The sequence below is a fragment of the Alligator mississippiensis genome, chromosome 8, assembly GCF_030867095.1.
Source record: "Alligator mississippiensis isolate rAllMis1 chromosome 8, rAllMis1, whole genome shotgun sequence".
In the NCBI taxonomy this organism is placed as follows: Eukaryota; Metazoa; Chordata; order Crocodylia; family Alligatoridae; genus Alligator; species Alligator mississippiensis.
In genome coordinates this window covers 32,277,134-32,294,271 of record NC_081831.1, presented here as the reverse complement: position 1 = coordinate 32,294,271, position 17,138 = coordinate 32,277,134, and the positions used below count along the sequence as shown (strand labels likewise).

Genomic DNA, 17,138 nt, shown 5'->3' with positions numbered 1-17,138 from the left:
ATCAAAATATTTTTGACAGTATGGTTTCCTATTTGATATCTTTGAGTTTATCTTGTGAATCATGTAGACATTTGCACACCTAACAATGCTAATATTTTGTTGCACCCCATAGCACCCTAAAAAGGCTTTCACTGCACCACAGGATGCCAAAATGCCTTGGCTGAGAATTACTGGATTAAAGCAGTAGCATGTGAGCCAGGGTGCCTGAGTTCTACTCCTGGCTCTCACTTCTTTGCTTCCCAACACATTATCCAGAAATGAGAATCAGTAGAGGCCATTGTGCAAAAAGCATGAACATCTTCCCATATCAGCAGGCACACAGCAGGGAAGAATTTAAAGGTGGCTATACACGTGCATTGGGTTAGCAGGGAGCGGGCATTTTAATTAGAGCAGCTCTCAGAAGCTGCTCTAATTAACGCTGCAGCATCTCTTGTATTCAGCATCCCACATTTCAAAATGGCCTAGGGGGTACTTTAACTAAAATTTGTTTGATGAGCTTTAGTTAAAGCATTCCTGCAGCCATTTTGAAACATGGGATGCTGAATACATGAGATGCTGCAGCATCCTGGGTTTTTAATTAGAACGCTCCAGTAGACTCAATTAATTGAGTCTGCTCTGATGCATTTTAATCAGAATGTGTTGGAGCATGTGTATAGGCACCCTAAGTGGTTATTTTACAGACATTTTAAGATCTGTATCTGACTGCAAGCAAAGAGCAATACCGCCAACCCTCCTCTGACTACATTTATGTTCCATACTTTCGACATTAACATTTTCTGTTTAACAGTCCTGAGATGACCTGCCAAAACCTCCAAATTGATTTGGAAAAAGATTTGGAGATTCAGGCAGTTCCCACTTGCCACCGCAGGGAGCTGGACCTGGGCTCCATGCCAGTAAGTAGGGGGCAGGGCTGGAGGAGGGGGGAGGGGACATTGGGGGGACCCCCACCAGGCCCCATCTCCTCCCTGCTCCCCCAGTCCCCCTGAATGCCCCACAACCCCTGCCCACTCTCCCAGCCCCATCAATGGCTTCTCTGCCCAGCCCCAGCATCCTGGCTCTTTGGAAAAAAAAAAAAAGCCCTGCACTCACCAACTCCTGCCAGGCAGGGGAGGTGATCCCCACTGCCCCCCACTGCATGGGGGGCTCTGCCACAAGCACCTCACCCGTTCTTTCAGCCCCATCAATGGTTCTCCCACCCTGCCCCAGCATCGCGGCTCTTTAAAAAAAAAAGCCTTGCACTAACCGGCTGCTGTAGTGACCGTTGGGGCTTCTGGGAGCTTATGGCAGAGCCCCCCCCACAGCACAGGGCAGTGGGGATCACCCCTTCCCTGCCTGGCAGCAGCCAGTGACTGCAGGGCTTTTTTTTTTTTTTTTTTTTTTTTTTTTTTTAAAGCCAGGATGCTAAGGATGGGCAGGGCAGCCATTGATGGGGCTGGGAGAGCAGGCAGGGGATGGGGCCTGTTTGATTTGGAGATTTGGCTGATTCGGTGGTGGCCAAACCTCCAAATCAAATTCAGGACAGTGATTCAAATCACCGAAATGAATCACTGTCCCCCAAATAGGCTGAATCCGAATCTGAAGTGAATACTAGCTGATTCCCACAGACTTAGCAATTGAAAAGACAGACTCTGAAAAGTTCTTTTCCATAGTACAAGAGGGATTACACTCTCCCTTGATGAACAGTTAACCTCCCAACAGCATGAAATGTTCAGCATGCTTATGTGAATGAATAAATAAAGCAAACTAAGGAAGGTTTATTCATTTATTTTTAAATTGTTCACCACATAGTGGTGCTGGTCCCTGTTTTTGGAAGAATATTTGTGTGCGTGTGTGCTTGTACACACACACACACACACACACACACACACAAGAACCCAGACTCCCAGAGCAGTTGTGCATTTGGTATTGTACCTGGACACCTGGCATAACATTTTCTTCAGTAAGTAATAATAAAAAGAAATTCAAATTAATCTTTTTACTATAATACCAAATTTAAGAATAAATGAACAACTACAAACTAAAACCTTACAAAGGAAAATGTTAAAAATCTAGCTATGTACACATACAAATTATATTGTTCATTGGTAGTGAATAAGCTGCTAATGAGCTTCTGATACTCATTGTATTCTTAGTCCAGTTTACAGCAGATTAGATCCCTCGTCTCTGGAACCTCTGGACAGATCGAATGTGCTTGTGTCACATCTTTCTTCCAGCTGGCGATCACAGGAGGATGCACACCTCTCTCTCTTCCCCCCCCCCCCCCCCCAGCAGGAGCTAGAGCTCTCACAGTCCTGATTAATCAGTGTTTAAAATAGGACACTTACTGTCTCCTTGGGTGCATCTACATGAGACACTACGTCGCTGTAGCCATGAGCTACTGCGCCATAGCTCATTGCTACAGTGATGAAGCATGACTGGGCGCAAACCATGAGGCTGGTGCTACTGTGCAGTAGCTCTTTGCTATTGCACAGTATTAGCTAAAAATAACCATGCAGCACCAGGACTGTGCAGTAACACTAGTAACAACTATGCAGTCAGCCGCTCATGTAGATGCAGCCCTTGATCCTGCCCCTGTTCACAGACGGTGTGTCTACACATGCGCTTTAGTCCATATTAGTCTATTTTACTCCACATTAAAGCATGCTAATGCACAGTAAAATTAGGCTACTGCACATTAGGGCAGCCTAATGTGCATTTAGTTAGTACCCCACATTAGAGGTACCAAATTTAATGTGCAGTATCAAAAACACATTAATGAATGTGTAGATATACATCTAGAGACTTCTCTCAGGACAGTCTTCTCTGACCTTAACTCCGTATACCCCCAACTTGGTCACTAGGAAATTTTTCTTTTCTCTCCCCTTAACTTCTGTGGTACACTCAGCATGGCAGCCAGCCACTACCATATCCCCACTGAGCATGCTCAGGAGGGTCTCACTAATATTCCTAAGATGGATAAACTCTGAAAAGTTCCCTTCTACAGTACAAGGAGGTTTACACAATTATCTCCTGTGCCTTACCTAAGACTCTTATCAAGTATTGATCCCCGACTTTGGGCACATTTGCAACCCTTGCATGCAGATGCAGCCATCTATGCTGGGAAGTCAGAGAATCCCCTGCAGGAGATTTCCCCACACCACCCTGAAAGTGTGGAGCGGGGATCTTGCACAGGGGTTTCCACCTCCATGTTTGCAGGCATACACAGATAATTCCTCTGTAGGGCCCTTGGGGCAGCTGAGAGCATAGACTGAAAACATGAAGGCAGGACCCCACCCTATAGGAGCTCCCCTTTCCTACCCCTCACTTGCAGGCACACACAGGGAAATCCCCTGCAGAGGGATTTCCCCCCCAACTGCATAGGGTACATGTCTGGGAGCAGGGATTCCCCCGCTTGCCGCACCCTGAAGCCCTGACTTTCCCTGCTCATCCAGATGTGTCCCTCCAGGGACACTTGCATGTAAGTGGGGAAAGCAAGGCAGGTATTCCCAAGGCTTGAGGCAGTCCAGTTCATTACTACCTTTTGTCACAGCCATGAATTTGAGCATTTGTGGCACAACAGAAGATATGACCATTTGTTTCCTTTCACTTTGTGTCACCATAATTTGTTTTCCCCCCAGAGCTTATCTCTAAGTAGTCACTTCCAGTTTGGCTTGTACCACCAGAGCTGGAGCAACAGTCACTGCTTCCTCCTGAAGTGCCACTGTCACTAATTCTCCCTGTTGCTCAGATGGTGCATAAATGAAGCCCCCAGATGCAGAAGGGCTACCAAAATTCCCCACCATCAAAATGCCTCAAAAGTTCCCCAGCCCATGGGTCATACCTTGCTGACCCCTGCATTAAAGAAGTCCACTTGCAAGCATCTGGAAGAAGAAAGGCTAATCACAAGCAGAAAGCAGAAATTTACTAGGAATAAGTTATCAAGAATAAGTTTGATCAAGTAACTACATGTATGTCCTCGGCATTTCCGTCAGCCATTCTGCATCGGGTCTTCTTAAAAAGCTTCACATGACCTTCTCATAAACAAACTGGAGAAATGCTTGGTGGACAAAACAACTAGAAGGTGGATAGATGACTTGCTCCATAGCCACAAGCAAAGAATAAATATGAATCCATGTTAGAATGGCAGGAGGTTTTGAGTGGCATCCCACAGGGTCTGTCATGGGCTCAGTGCTGTTCAACATGTTTGTTAATGATTTGGATGCTGGCATAGAAAGTTTCTTGAGCAAGTTTGCAGACCACATGAAACTGGGAAGGGCTGTGAGGGTGCTGGAGGATAGGAGCACAAATTTGGAGGGATCTTGACAGATTGGAAAGATGGGCTGGAGCTAACAGGATGAGGTTCAATACTGACAAATGCAAATACTGCACCTCAGGAAGAATAATAAAAAATACAAATACAAGATAGATGACAATTGGCTGGATGGCAGCACTACAGAGAAGTATCTAGGATATTCTGGGCCACCTTTTTTGGAAAGAGTGCCACAAATTAGCCCTGGGCCCTCCCAAGTGCTACTTCAATCCCCTTTCCCTACCTGACCTGTTGCTCTGCTTTCTGCTCCCTTCCCTATCTGCCACTGGAGTGCCTGTCCCATCCCTAAGCTTCCATGTGCCACACACAGAGGCTGCTTGTTGTTACTTGTGGCACTTTGATCTAGTGGATCACGGACTCAATATAAAGAAGTTAGAGAGGGTCCAGAAGTGGGTGAAAAAAGTGATAAAAGGCTTGGAAAGCAAGCTATAATCAGAAGAGGTTGAATGAAATAGGCAAGTTCAGTTTGCAGAGAAGGCAATTAAGAGGGGACATGTTAGCTAGGGCTGTGCGAACCTTCAGTAGCCAATCAATTTAGAGGAGATTCGACCTCTTTCGGTGGCCAAATCTCTGAATCCAAATTGGATCAGGAGACTCATTAAAAGGTCTGAATCGAATCAGAAGCCTCCAAATCAATTTGGAGAGATTCAGCACCAAATTGGAGATTTGGCCATAGACTAAACAGGCAGTAGTCCTCGACCACGCTGGACACAGCTGCCTCCGGCTGGTAAGTCTGTTGTGGTAGATGGAGGGAGGAGGGCAAGGGCATGGTGGGGAGCAGATCAACAATACCACAGTGAGGAAAGGATTGGGGCTGGGGGTGGGACAAGCTGCCCAGCCAGGGCAGTGGAGTGAGGGACTCGGGGAGGGGGGCTCCTGCCAATGCACACCTCCATGCATCGCTGGTTCAGGAACCGCTCTTCTGGTGGCTGCTCCAGCGGCTCTCGCTGCTGGTCTGGGAATGGACATGTGCGGGGTGGGCTGGGCCGGGCTGCACTCTGGGAGGATAGCCCCAGCTGCCTGCTGCAAGGCTGCGCTCCGCAGGGTGGTGTAAGCCAGAAATGTGCTCCGGGTGGCTAGCCCCAGTCACAGCCCAGAGCGCAGCCCTGGATCCACCCAGCCCACAGAGTGCAGTGGAGTGGGGGCTATGGGGGGTCTGCAGCCACCCTAAAATTCCCCGTAGCCTCTCTTGCTCATCCAGCCCTAATCTGGGTGCACACACCCAACCTCATGCCCTGCTGCTGCTTGCCCAGCTAGGGTGAAGCCACAGCTTGTCTAGGAGGCACAGGGAGGATGGAGCGGCTTTTGCCACTGCATGTTTGTCTGAGGCAGTGCAGCGGCACCGTCCCGTGCCCCCGTCCCGGCTGGGCGAGCAGTGGGAGGGCATAGTTCCCACTCCCAGCACCCTCTGCCGCCCATCCAAATCACAGCCTGGCCCAGCCAACCACGTGCAGATCCGAGGACACACGCCTGCTCTCATACCCTCCCAGAACAGTGGCAATGACCACTGGAAGAGCCACTGGAAGAGCAGCTTCCGGACCAGTGGCATGCAGCAGTGAGAGCCACCCTCCCCAAGTCCCATGCCTTCCCGCCCCAGCTGGGCAGCTTGTCCCACCCCTGGTCCCAATCCCTCCCTCATTGTGGGGGCAATGATCTGCCCCCCTGCCACACACAGCCCTTCCCTCCCCCCTCCACCTTCCACAACAGACATACCAGCGGAAAGCAGCTGTGTCCAGTGAAGGTGAGGACTGCTACCTGTATAGTCTAGGGCCAACTCTCCAAATCAGCGCTGAATCGTTGAATCTGATTCATCCAAATCGAATAGGGACAGTGACTCGAATCACCAAATCAAATCCCTGACCCTCCGTATAAGTTGAATCCGAATCAAATACTTGCCACTTCAGGACAGGCGTAATGTTAGAAGTCTTCAAATAGCTAAAGAGATGCCACAAAGGACACCATTTCTCTTTGCTGCAAAGGGCATGATGTAGACTGAGGCATGAAGTTACATCAAAGTAGGTTTAGATTGGCTATCAGGAAAAAAAGCCTACTCCCAGTTTGAACTGTAAGGCAGTGAAACAGACTGCCCAGGGAAGCCGTGGAATCTCCATTATTGGAGGTGTTCAAGAAGCAGTTGGATGAGCATTGGGGAAGAATGATATAGGAGTAGCTATGGTTTTAGTGCTCTGTAAATTGCAACAGTTGGAAGCCTAGGACTGCCCCCCTCACAGTCCCGCTTCCTCCACACACACACACACACACACACAAAGAGATCACTGGGATAAAACAAGAAGAGCTCTGCAACCTAGAGCAGGTAGATATTGGAGAACACCATGCTCAGAGGCAGCAGAATGAAGCACAGCTTCATAACTGGTTTAGGTTAAGATAAATTAAAGAAACTGGGAGAAAAGTATGGAGGGGATACAGAGAGGGGAGTTCTAGTTGTCCAGGGAGAGAATGTGATGTGCTTGCTGTCCCCAGGCTGCAGGGAAAAATGGAGAGCGTTTGTTTTTTCCCATGCTGCTGGGCTTTGATAGCTGTGAGATGGGGCTGGGAAGGAATTGTTCCCCCTCCTGTTGCTATAGGTGTCATTTTCTTGTTTTTTCTCAACTTCTTCAGAAGCATTGGGTGTTGGCTGTAGCTCGGGCTTGGGATTTTGACTGTGGTGTGCCAATGCTCTTGCTGGGACTAAGACACTGAAGTTCCTGGTTAGAGGGTCTTGCTTAATCCCTCTGTTCAGGGTCAGATAAATTGCCACATTTGGGATGAATGTGCCCCGTGATGAAGATTGGTACAGACTGGATGTGTCTACACATGCATTTACTCCAAACTAGATTTGCTGTGCAGTAAGCTACTACATAGTAAGGGTTTTTGGGTAGATGTCTACACATGCAGGGATTAGGGAGATTTGCTCCCAGGACCCTGTAGCCCTGCAATGGGCCCCTGCTGCTACTGGGGGGAGCTCCAGGCTCCCCCTGGATGCTAACCCAGGGGCTCACAAGGAGCACCCGGCCAGAAGACAGCTGTCTCCTGGCCCCAAGGGGCTGCCTGCTGTGGGGGTGGGGACAATGTCCCCCACCTTGGCAGCAGGGAGATCCTGGCACTAGCTCCCTGGTCTGGGACACAGTGCTTGGAAAGAGCTGCAGGGGAGGGGCAGGTCCCAGCCCCTTGTCCAAATCTGCCAGTGGGGCACCTAGCTCACTGATAGCTGTACCACCAATGGATAGGGGAAGGGGGATGGGACCTACTCCACCCCTGCAGCTGTTTCCAAGTCCTGTGTCTCGATCACCTGATTAGGGCACATGGCTGGAACCTGCCCCTGATCGGGATAGTTCCCAGCCAGCCCCAGGCTGTGTGGTGAAGTCTGCATGTGCAGGCTGGAGCACAGCCCAGCTCCATGAGCACGTAGCTGGTGAGAGAACAACTCCCCAGCCTGTTCCCTCCCCAGCTCCATGCTCATGGAGCTGGAAGGGGAACAGGCACCCTGCCCCCGCAAGTAGGTTGCTCCCAGCACTGGCTGTGTGGTCATGGGTCTTGGGATGGGAGACCCTTATCTCTCAGCAGTGGCCCCCCAATCATTAAACCTCTGCTAGGAGGTAAGGGTCTCCCAGCCCCCCACTTCCTGATCTCAATGTCAAAGCAGGGGCTGAGAGATAAAGATCTCCCAGCCCCCACTCCTTGATTGTGATCTCAGAGCAGGGGGCTTGGAGCTCCCTGCTGCCAGGACAGGGAGACAGTGGCACACTAGAGAAAGACACTGTATAATAGTACTTGTGTTTTCAAGTACTAACCTACAGTGGAATTAAATAGTTTATTGTGGCCTAATAGGACTACATGTGCAGACACTGAGACTCTGTTGCGGAGCTAATTAGGCAACTGCAGTAAACATCTTGTGTAGATGTGCCCACAGTATTCTTAATATCCACTGTCACTCAACACTTCAGAATTTTGTAGGATGCCAGCGAAAAAGGGGAGCTTTACAGACAAAAAAAAAAAAAAAAAAAAGGAAAGGAGAGTGTGGCTCACACAGAGGAGGAGAAGTTTTAGGCAGGGGTAGAAGAATTGAAATAACATACTTAACTCCTCATTACGCTGCTGTCTCTAGAGAATGGGTTGAATGTTTTATGCAAAACAACAACTTCAAAGGTTTGGTGTCAATGCTAGTACACATAAGTTATCTCCCAGTTCCAGATATACTACAGTAGGCCTTTGTAAATTTTTGTTTTATTTTATTAGGGAGAGTGTTACTTTTATCACTGAGTACAATCATTTTAGTATCAAATCTGACCCCAAATTTAAGTGTTCCTAAATAATCCTTTAAAAACCTAAAAAAATATAGTAATATGACCAGGATTGTTTCCTCTAGTTCTACCATAAATAGCTTTAAAAAAAAAAATCAAACCAAATGAGGGCTTAAAAAAAGGTGTTTATTCTTAATTTTTTGAGCCTTTAAAGTGTAATTGCTTCAATTTTGTAAGCTTTACTCCCTGACCATGAGGGCTAGAAACTTCTTTTAAAATGAGAAGTAAACAGAAATGAAGATCCCTTTGTTCTTCTCCCCCTTGAGTACCCTAACCATTAAGGGCACGTGCAGACGAACACACATGTGCCTGTTGCGGTGTCTCAAACCAGTTTGAGACACTGCAAGAGGCACCCTAAGAATGAAAAAAATGTTCTCCATGTTACATATTTGCAGCGCGGGATGTAAATTTGATACCTGGTCTGTGCATAGAGAACAGGTCTGTCTCAACCCACCCCGCCCTGCCCCACTAGCGCACACCTTTGGACAGGAGCTGCAGGTGGTAGCAGGAGCTGTCCCAGTCCGATCCAATGGCAGATTAGTGAGGTGGGCCAGGTCGGGATAGGCTGGGCCCATTACCCATGCACAGACCACAGGCCAGGCATCAACTGCGGGTCAGGCAGTGGTGCAGTGGGCACAGCCCGGCTGGATGCTGCTGGCAGCACCGAGGGCTATGGGCCACAGGGAGTGGGTGGGGGGGTGGGCATATGGCAGCTCCCCTCAAACCCCTCCACAAACCCCAGATCCCCCCCACATCCCCCCATACCCACTCATATACATGACATCCCCCCCCACACCCACCCACTCCCCTTCCCACCCCACTCCTGAAAACCCCATATCCCAGCATCACACACCCAGCATGCCCAGCTGCCAGACAGGATGAGACCTGCTGGCAGGAGCTGTGGCTACAGGGGCAGCTGCCTCTACACCCTGGTTAGTGAAGGGATCAGGGGGAACTCTGATTTTTCTATAAGAAGAAAATATCAAAGCATATAGATATTAAGAATTTATTTTATTATGATGATAGAGTCACTGGTAGACTTCCAAATCGCTTTAACATTGTAAATATATCAATAAAACATTACCCATTTGATCTCTCTCTCATGGTCTTTTGTTTTAATTAGGGAAGAATATGGATTTGGGGGGGATTTAAACAGTGAATTTGGGATTTTTTAATCAGAGAATTTGTAGTTTTTGAATAGGAAGCACCAGGGTTACTGTTGGTGAGGCAAGTGGCAGGACCCAGGCAGAGGAGCTTGCTCAGGGCTGGCAACCGGGACCCAAATGGAGGGCAAATAAGGTGGCTGGCCTCCTGGCCATTTGTGAAGACATGGCCCACTGGCAGCTGGCCCAGAGGTGCAGATGGCTCTGCTGCAGTACCTATGCCATAGCCCAGGTGGCTATGAAGTCCCCATCCACGTCCGGCAGGTAATGGGGCTGCAGGTCCAAGGGGGCAGATGCTGTCACAGGTGACATCAGTCACAGCCAGGCAGCAGCCCCCACTTCCAGATTGGTGGAATGGGTAGAGGGTACAAGGGCCACTCTAGATCACGGCTACTGCACCAGTCCAGCTGGCATGGAGGGCTAGTTTCTCCATAAGTCAACTGGCCAGGCCTCAGAAGCTCCTGTCTATTTGTATCCTCCATATTAACATGGGCCTTAAGGCCCACCAAGCTAATAGCCCCTTTGAGGGGCCAAAAGGTTAAAGATACAACTAATTTCTTGGGACAACAAAAGCAAAAACAGGACAGGAGTGATGAGGGAGTCAAAGGGTTAAAATGTGGAAAGAATTTCTCTGGAGGGGGACACTGAGCAGAGCCCCCTGGACTGCACCCACCAGTTCTCAAAGGCATACAAGGAGCCAGTGGACGCCACCCACTGGTGCTCTGCCCAGAAACATGCTCAGACAAGTGAGAGGAAAATGGCTCTGCAGTCTCCGGGCACCTTCCTGGCCAGTGCCTCCTTTCTGGTCAAGTATAGGGCCCATCCAGATCCAGAAGGAGCTGGGCAGGGTCAGTTTGCCCCAAGTGGCACAACTTGCCCCACACCAAAGTATATATTCAGGCATGTGTGCTGAGGCAAAAATCTCTGGCACAAATTTGTGTCGCTCCTATTTGAGCTGCTGCAAGCGCATATTCCTGCATGTGTGGACGTGCCCTAAGTGACACAGTTGGGCTTTCTCTAGTTTTATGTCCATCTGGCTTCCTGCATCTTGTACTCTTTACTGCACAATGGGCCCAGTTTTAAACAGGAGGGATAGAAAGTACCCAGACTACTCTATAGCCTAGTCTTTAAGGCTGCCTATATGCATGTTCATTCACGTTTTAATTGGAACACGTTGGAGCAGACTCCATTAATCAAGTCTGCTTCACATTTTAATTAAAACACTTTAACATATCCACATTGTGAAGTCTCAGTAAACATCTCACTGTCTACATGTGCAGAGGCCCTATTTGGCTGTAGGAAACTAACATATTCCACAGCTGATCAGTACTTGTAAATACAAGTACTATCCTGCTGTGGAGTTTTTTCCTGTGTAGTAACTCACATGTAGATGTTGACCTGGCTGGCTGGGGCACGAGGGTGTTTCAGTGTGGGGGCTGCCTGCCGGATAGCCCTGCACTGAAGCATCCTTCTGCTCCAGTCAACCCCTTTGCAGGACGTTGAGCTGGGTTGAAGCAGCCCCAAGGCTGGCAAGCTGACCCCAAGGGCCTCCTGCCAACAGGGGCTGCTCCAACTTGGCTCAGCATGCTGTGGTTCCAGGTGTATGTGTAAATGCAGCACCTAGGATCAATGAATTCTTGCACGATGTGTGCTAGATTTTATTGCTTCACATTAATATGAACGTGTAGATGCACCCACTAAATGTAATGTGAACAATGACCCTAAATCATTACTTTAGGAAATGGTGATGCTTTGAATCCTCTCAGACTTAAAAGGGGCTAGAAGTCAAATCTCTTATTTTCAGGCGAGTGTTCTCTCACAATGTTATTATGTAAAAGGTGGATAGTGCATTCCCCATCACATGTTTTAGAATGATAGCGATTGTGAGTGCTAAACTTTGTACTGAACTCAGTGCCTTTCACATGTGTTTGGTATGCTCTGAGCATTTCTATCAGATTGGGCCCTGTGACAGGTCGTCACTCTGGGCTGCCCTCAATGTGCCCACCCAACTGTCTCTGGGGCAACTGCCCGCCTACTCGCCTGCCATGCCTTGATCTTAATTAATTAATTAGTATTAATTAGCAGGAGGCTGCCCTTATACTGCCCCCTCCGCTAGGGGGCGCTATCTGTGGCTCCGCTTCCTCACCTACTCAGTCATGCGACCCCCCCCTCCTGGGGCTCACCGTGCCCAACTTGGGCTTCTCAGTCATGCGACCCCCCTCCTGGGGCTTGCCGTGCCCAACTTGGGCTTCTTAGAAGGGCTGCCCCCCTTCTCTGGGGCTCGCCGTGCCCAACTTGGGCTTCTCAGGCATGCGACCCCCCTTCTGGGGCTCACTGTGCCCAACTTGGGCTTCTCAAACGCCCCTCTCCGGGGCTGGGGTCTATGCACCCCCGTGTGCTGCGGCCGCTGGCGCTGGGGTCCTCACACTCCGCTGTGAGTCCCCTATGAGGCCTCCTCCATCCCCTTATAGCCTCACCCAAACCACCGGTAATCACAAACAGCAACACAAACTTGAGCCTCCTGGCTATAACTCAAACATAAGCCGCCTGGCTACAACAACATTGCTCAATTCCAGTCAAGCGGTACCTGCGGTTCTCGCTACTTCTCGCATCATTACTCCAGGAGCTCCTGCCTCTCTGGCTGCTGACAGGGAACTGCCTCTGGCCTCAGCTCCTGGGCTTTATAAGGACCAGGCCCTGCCCCCTCTGGTCAGCTGACCTTCCCTGGTTGCCCCGGCAACCCACAGCTGTGCTCCTTAGTCACTGCTAGGGCTCCTTCCCTAGCAGTTTTCCCCTCTTCAGGCACAGGGCACCTCAGTGCTCTGTGACAGGCCCCTACGGACAGGAGCTTAAGTGTTGTTCTGCCTCATATCAGACCTACAGTGGAGATAAGGAGGAGCTTTGTGCCCTGTTTCTCAGACTGGGATTTAAGTTTGCATGCCTCTTTGCAGTCCAAAATGTAACACAAAATGTGGTTTTTGGGTATTCTGGAGCACTTCTGTGACATAGGAACTTAAAGTCTGCCTGAATTATTTTCTAGCACTTAGATCTGACTCGTACATGACGGATTCTCCAGGTAGGTCAACACTGTTCCATTAACACACCAAAGGGACACAGACTGCTAAGAAGGAAATACGGTAAAGTTAACACAACCTCAACACTGTGGGATGCTAGTTTATAGATGTGCCCAAACCGTTTATAAATCTCTTTTTGAATGTACGCAGTGGGGAAAAACAGAACTCTCAAGTAATTACATGTAGTAGCCTTGTTAGCTGGCTTGGGTACTTAGAAGGCACTTGATAAAAACTTGAAATGTTCAGTGGGCATCAGAAAATTCTATGCATTTTTTCATTTTCTTCTGCTGTGTTCTATAGATAAGAGCTGCTCCTGGAAATCAGCAACCCTGGAGCTGCACGAACACAAGTAGGAGAAGGATGACAATGCCATACATCTGTGTAAGAAGGACTGATAGCCTGGATTATTTTGGAAGCAGATTTATTTTCAAATGAATTATTCAATTTAAGTAACATTGTTAACTAGAAGGATTAGTGTAGAAAATTATGAATTATTTGCTCTCTCTCCTAGACAATGTTTTATTTTGTATTAGGGGTATAGGTTGTAGCCGCATTGCTCTAAGGACATAGAAAGACAAGGTTCTTTGTGTAAATCAGGTATCTTTTACTAAACCAATTAAAATAGTTGGAAAAATTCTTCTTTGCAAACTTTCAGGTACAAATCCCCTTTGTCAGGCTGAGGAAGACAGACCAACTGCAGACGCTTCCTCAGCCTGACAAACAGTGTTCCCAAAAGCTTGCAAAGAAGAATTATTCCAACTATTTGAGTTGGTCTAATAAAAGATATCAGATTTACCCAAAGAACCTTGTCTACTTATTTGTATTATTCATTCATTGGAAGCTCTGTTTTTGTTTAGCTGAACTACTTGAATTACTCATCTGAGAAGCACAAAACTAATGAAGATAAAAATAAAAACATGATGTGTTTGCTAAACTTCCATCAGCTTTCAAGATAACTATTTTTTAATCACCTTCATTACATATAGAGACAAGATCACTGCACCTTATCCCCCAGTTCTTTGGGTTTTTTTAAACCTTTGCTGCTTCCTCTCCTTGACTAAGTATAAACTATTTTACTGGACTTGAAAATATATGCAGCACCAATTTGAATGACACTAGACAAACACTTCTTTTAGCTTACCCACAGTCCTCCTAATAGGTTGCTGTTAATGTTGACCTTATAACTATTGCACAGGAGGGACATGATCCTATTTCATTTTAGAAAGCTAAATGACACCCAGGCACATAAGTGCAAATTTTGGTATTTGCAAGTGTTCACACAGTTCCTGAGGATGTGGTTCTCCTCCCTACTTTTCCCTCGAGAACCTGAACTTCTCTGACGTCCAAGCACAGTATTCTCATCATTTGACCACAGGTTAGGCATTACCTACATTGTTGTCCTGAAGCTGAGGCATTGCACCCTTACATTTAAGATTAATTGGATGAAACTGATGATGGGCAAGGAGAGTTTCTGCTCTGCTGGGAGCAGACATAAAAAGCATCATAGGATCAAACAACTGGATGGGAACTCATCTGGTTGAGCCCCTGCTCAAGGTAGGATTATCCCTGAGCAAACCATCTCAGTCAAGTATATGCCTAGCCTGCTCTTGAAAATGTCCAGGGATGGAGACTCCACAACTTTTCTATGTAGTCATTTCCAATGCTTGACCACCTTCACAGAAAATTTCCCATGTATAGAATCTAATTATTTGGGGGCTGTCTTAAATTCAGGGTCATCTTATAGTCAAGTAAGTATGGTACTAGGGAACACTGTTCCTTCCTCTCCTCTAGTGAAGAAGAGGATCTGGTGCTCCTGCTTTTATGAGAGGGAGCAAGTAGACCAAGTGCTGTCTTCTTCATACACAACAAAACTGAATTTTGGTTTCAAGTGCAAAACTCTACTCAGTTTTAACATCATGCAGCTCCAACCAGTGTTTCCATACCATACCATACCATACCATACCATACCATACCATACCATACCATACCATACCTTTTCCAAAGAAATGACCCTCTTTTCAAGCATTACCAAAAGTATGTGACAGGATCTGCCTCTTGAGGATGGTCTTGACATCCTTTAGTAGCTACTGCAACCCTGTCCTGCCCCTCTGATCTCTCAGATCACTGTTCTATGCTTTCCTGCCATGACTTGATATCTAAATAAAATATACGGGAGGTTGCTCTCAGAGACCAGAGTAATTCTGGGGTGTTTATTCTGCCTTGCTTATCCTTGGGAGGTCATATTCTGGCCCCAGTCCCTGCCTGCACAAGGTGTTACACTTTTATCCTTTCTCTCTCCCCCCTGGTCTTACCTTTCTTTCCTTCTTGATTCTGGGCCTGCCAGTCCTGTCTCAGTGCTGCAGGTCCCAGACCCTCTAGCTAATCCCTCAGACCTAGTGGGTATCACTTGTGCTCTGCTAGCACCAAATGTGGCACTATTGGTGTTATTTTTGCCCCACAAGCTCTAGTTGCCTTAGGAATGGTACTTGTGGCCTCTACCCCCCCACCCCCCACCAAAGACACACCCATACCTTGTGGATCTTCCTCAACAAATTTCCACAGGGCTCCCAGCTTCATCTAAGTGCCAGTTTGCTGGGCACCCATTTGCCCTCTCAGCTTTAGCCTACTTCACGTACCAGGCCCCTGGTCCTGGCAGGTCTCTCCCTATTCACTAGGTTCCTGGTCCTGTCTCAGCATCTACCCACTGCGTTCCCAACCCCTGCAAGGCTCATTCTGGGCTCCAACCCCTTGTGTTCATTCACTGGGCCCCTGACCCTGTCTTGGCTTCTGCCCATACAGTCCACCAGATCCCAAACCCTTTCTCTTTTGGCCTCAGCCTCTAAACCATTTAGCTTTAGCCCACTAGGGTGAAAGACCTCCCAGGCACCCTGTCTGTGGCTTCCCAACCACTTCAAACCTCCAGTCAGAATATGAACAACTCGAACCCCCAAACACTTTTCTATCAGACGTATTCAGCAGCTCCTTCCAACTCCAGGGTCAGAGTCAGTCTGAGCCTCTGAGCCTCGGCTAGGCTTACATACCTTTCTTTCTCCCTCTTCAGGTCACCTGGCCTCCTGCTACAGAGTGGAGTGTACAGTACAGTGTTAGGTTAGAAATTCCTCTCAGTAAGAAGTCTTCCTCCTTGTCTGGAAATCTATAGAAGGGCACAGGTTTCAGGATCCACAACAGATGCATTGAAGTTGTTGTATAATACTTGCTGCTTGCTCCCGAGTGACCAGCTGTCGTTTTGGGAAAGTACTGACTGTACTAACTTGCAGATAAGCAGCTGCCATTTTGAGAAAGTACTGACTCATTGCAGAGCCACTGGCGGGAATATTCGAACGCTCGTGGCGCACGGGCCAAGTCCCGGAGGACTGGAAAAGGGCCAGTGTGGTCCCCATTTTCAAGAAGGGGAGGAAGGAGGACCCGGGCAACTATAGGTCAGTCAGTCTCACCTCCATCCTTGGCAAAGTCTTTGAAAAAATTATCAAGGCTCACATATGTGAGAGCCCGGCAGGACAAATTATGCTGAGGGGAAACCAGCACGGGTTCATGGCAGGCAGATCATGCCTGACCAATCTAGTCTCTTTTTATGACCAGGTTACGAGGCACCTGGACACAGGAGGAGGGGTGGATGTCGTATACTTAGACTTCAGGAAGGCCTTCGATACGGTATCCCACCCCATACTGGTGAACAAGTTAAGAGGCCGTGACTTGGATGACTACACAGTCCGGTGGGTGGCAAATTGGCTAGAGGGTCGCACCCAGAGAGTCGTGGTGGATGGGTCAGTATCGACCTGGAAGGGTGTAGGCAGTGGGGTCCCGCAGGGCTCGGTCCTTGGACCGATACTCTTTAATGTCTTCATCAGCGACTTGGACGAGGGAGTGAAATGTACTCTGTCCAAGTTTGCAGATGACACAAAGCTATGGGGAGAAGTGGACATGCCGGAGGGCAGGGAACAGCTGCAAGCAGACCTGGACAGGTTGGACAAATGGGCAGAAAACAACAGAATGCAGTTCAACAAGGAGAAATGCAAAGTGCTACACCTAGGGAGGAAAAATGTCCAGCACACCTACAGCCTAGGGAATGACCTGCTGGGTGGCACGGAAGTGGAAAGGGATCTTGGAGTCCTAGTGGACTCCAAGATGAACATGAGTCGGCAGTGTGACGAAGCCATCAGAAAAGCCAATGGCACTTTATCGTGCATCAGCAGATGCATGACAAATAGGTCCAAAGAGGTGATACTTCCCCTCTATCGGGCGCTGGTCAGACCACAGTTGGAGTACTGAG

At 48.3% G+C, this 17,138-nt stretch overlaps 1 protein-coding gene across 2 annotated transcripts in view; it reads right to left on the bottom strand.

Moving 5' to 3' along the window:
- Positions 1-17,138, bottom strand: part of DNAH9 (dynein axonemal heavy chain 9) — a 515,733-nt gene that overhangs the window by 117,134 nt on the left and 381,461 nt on the right. The window lies entirely within an intron of this gene.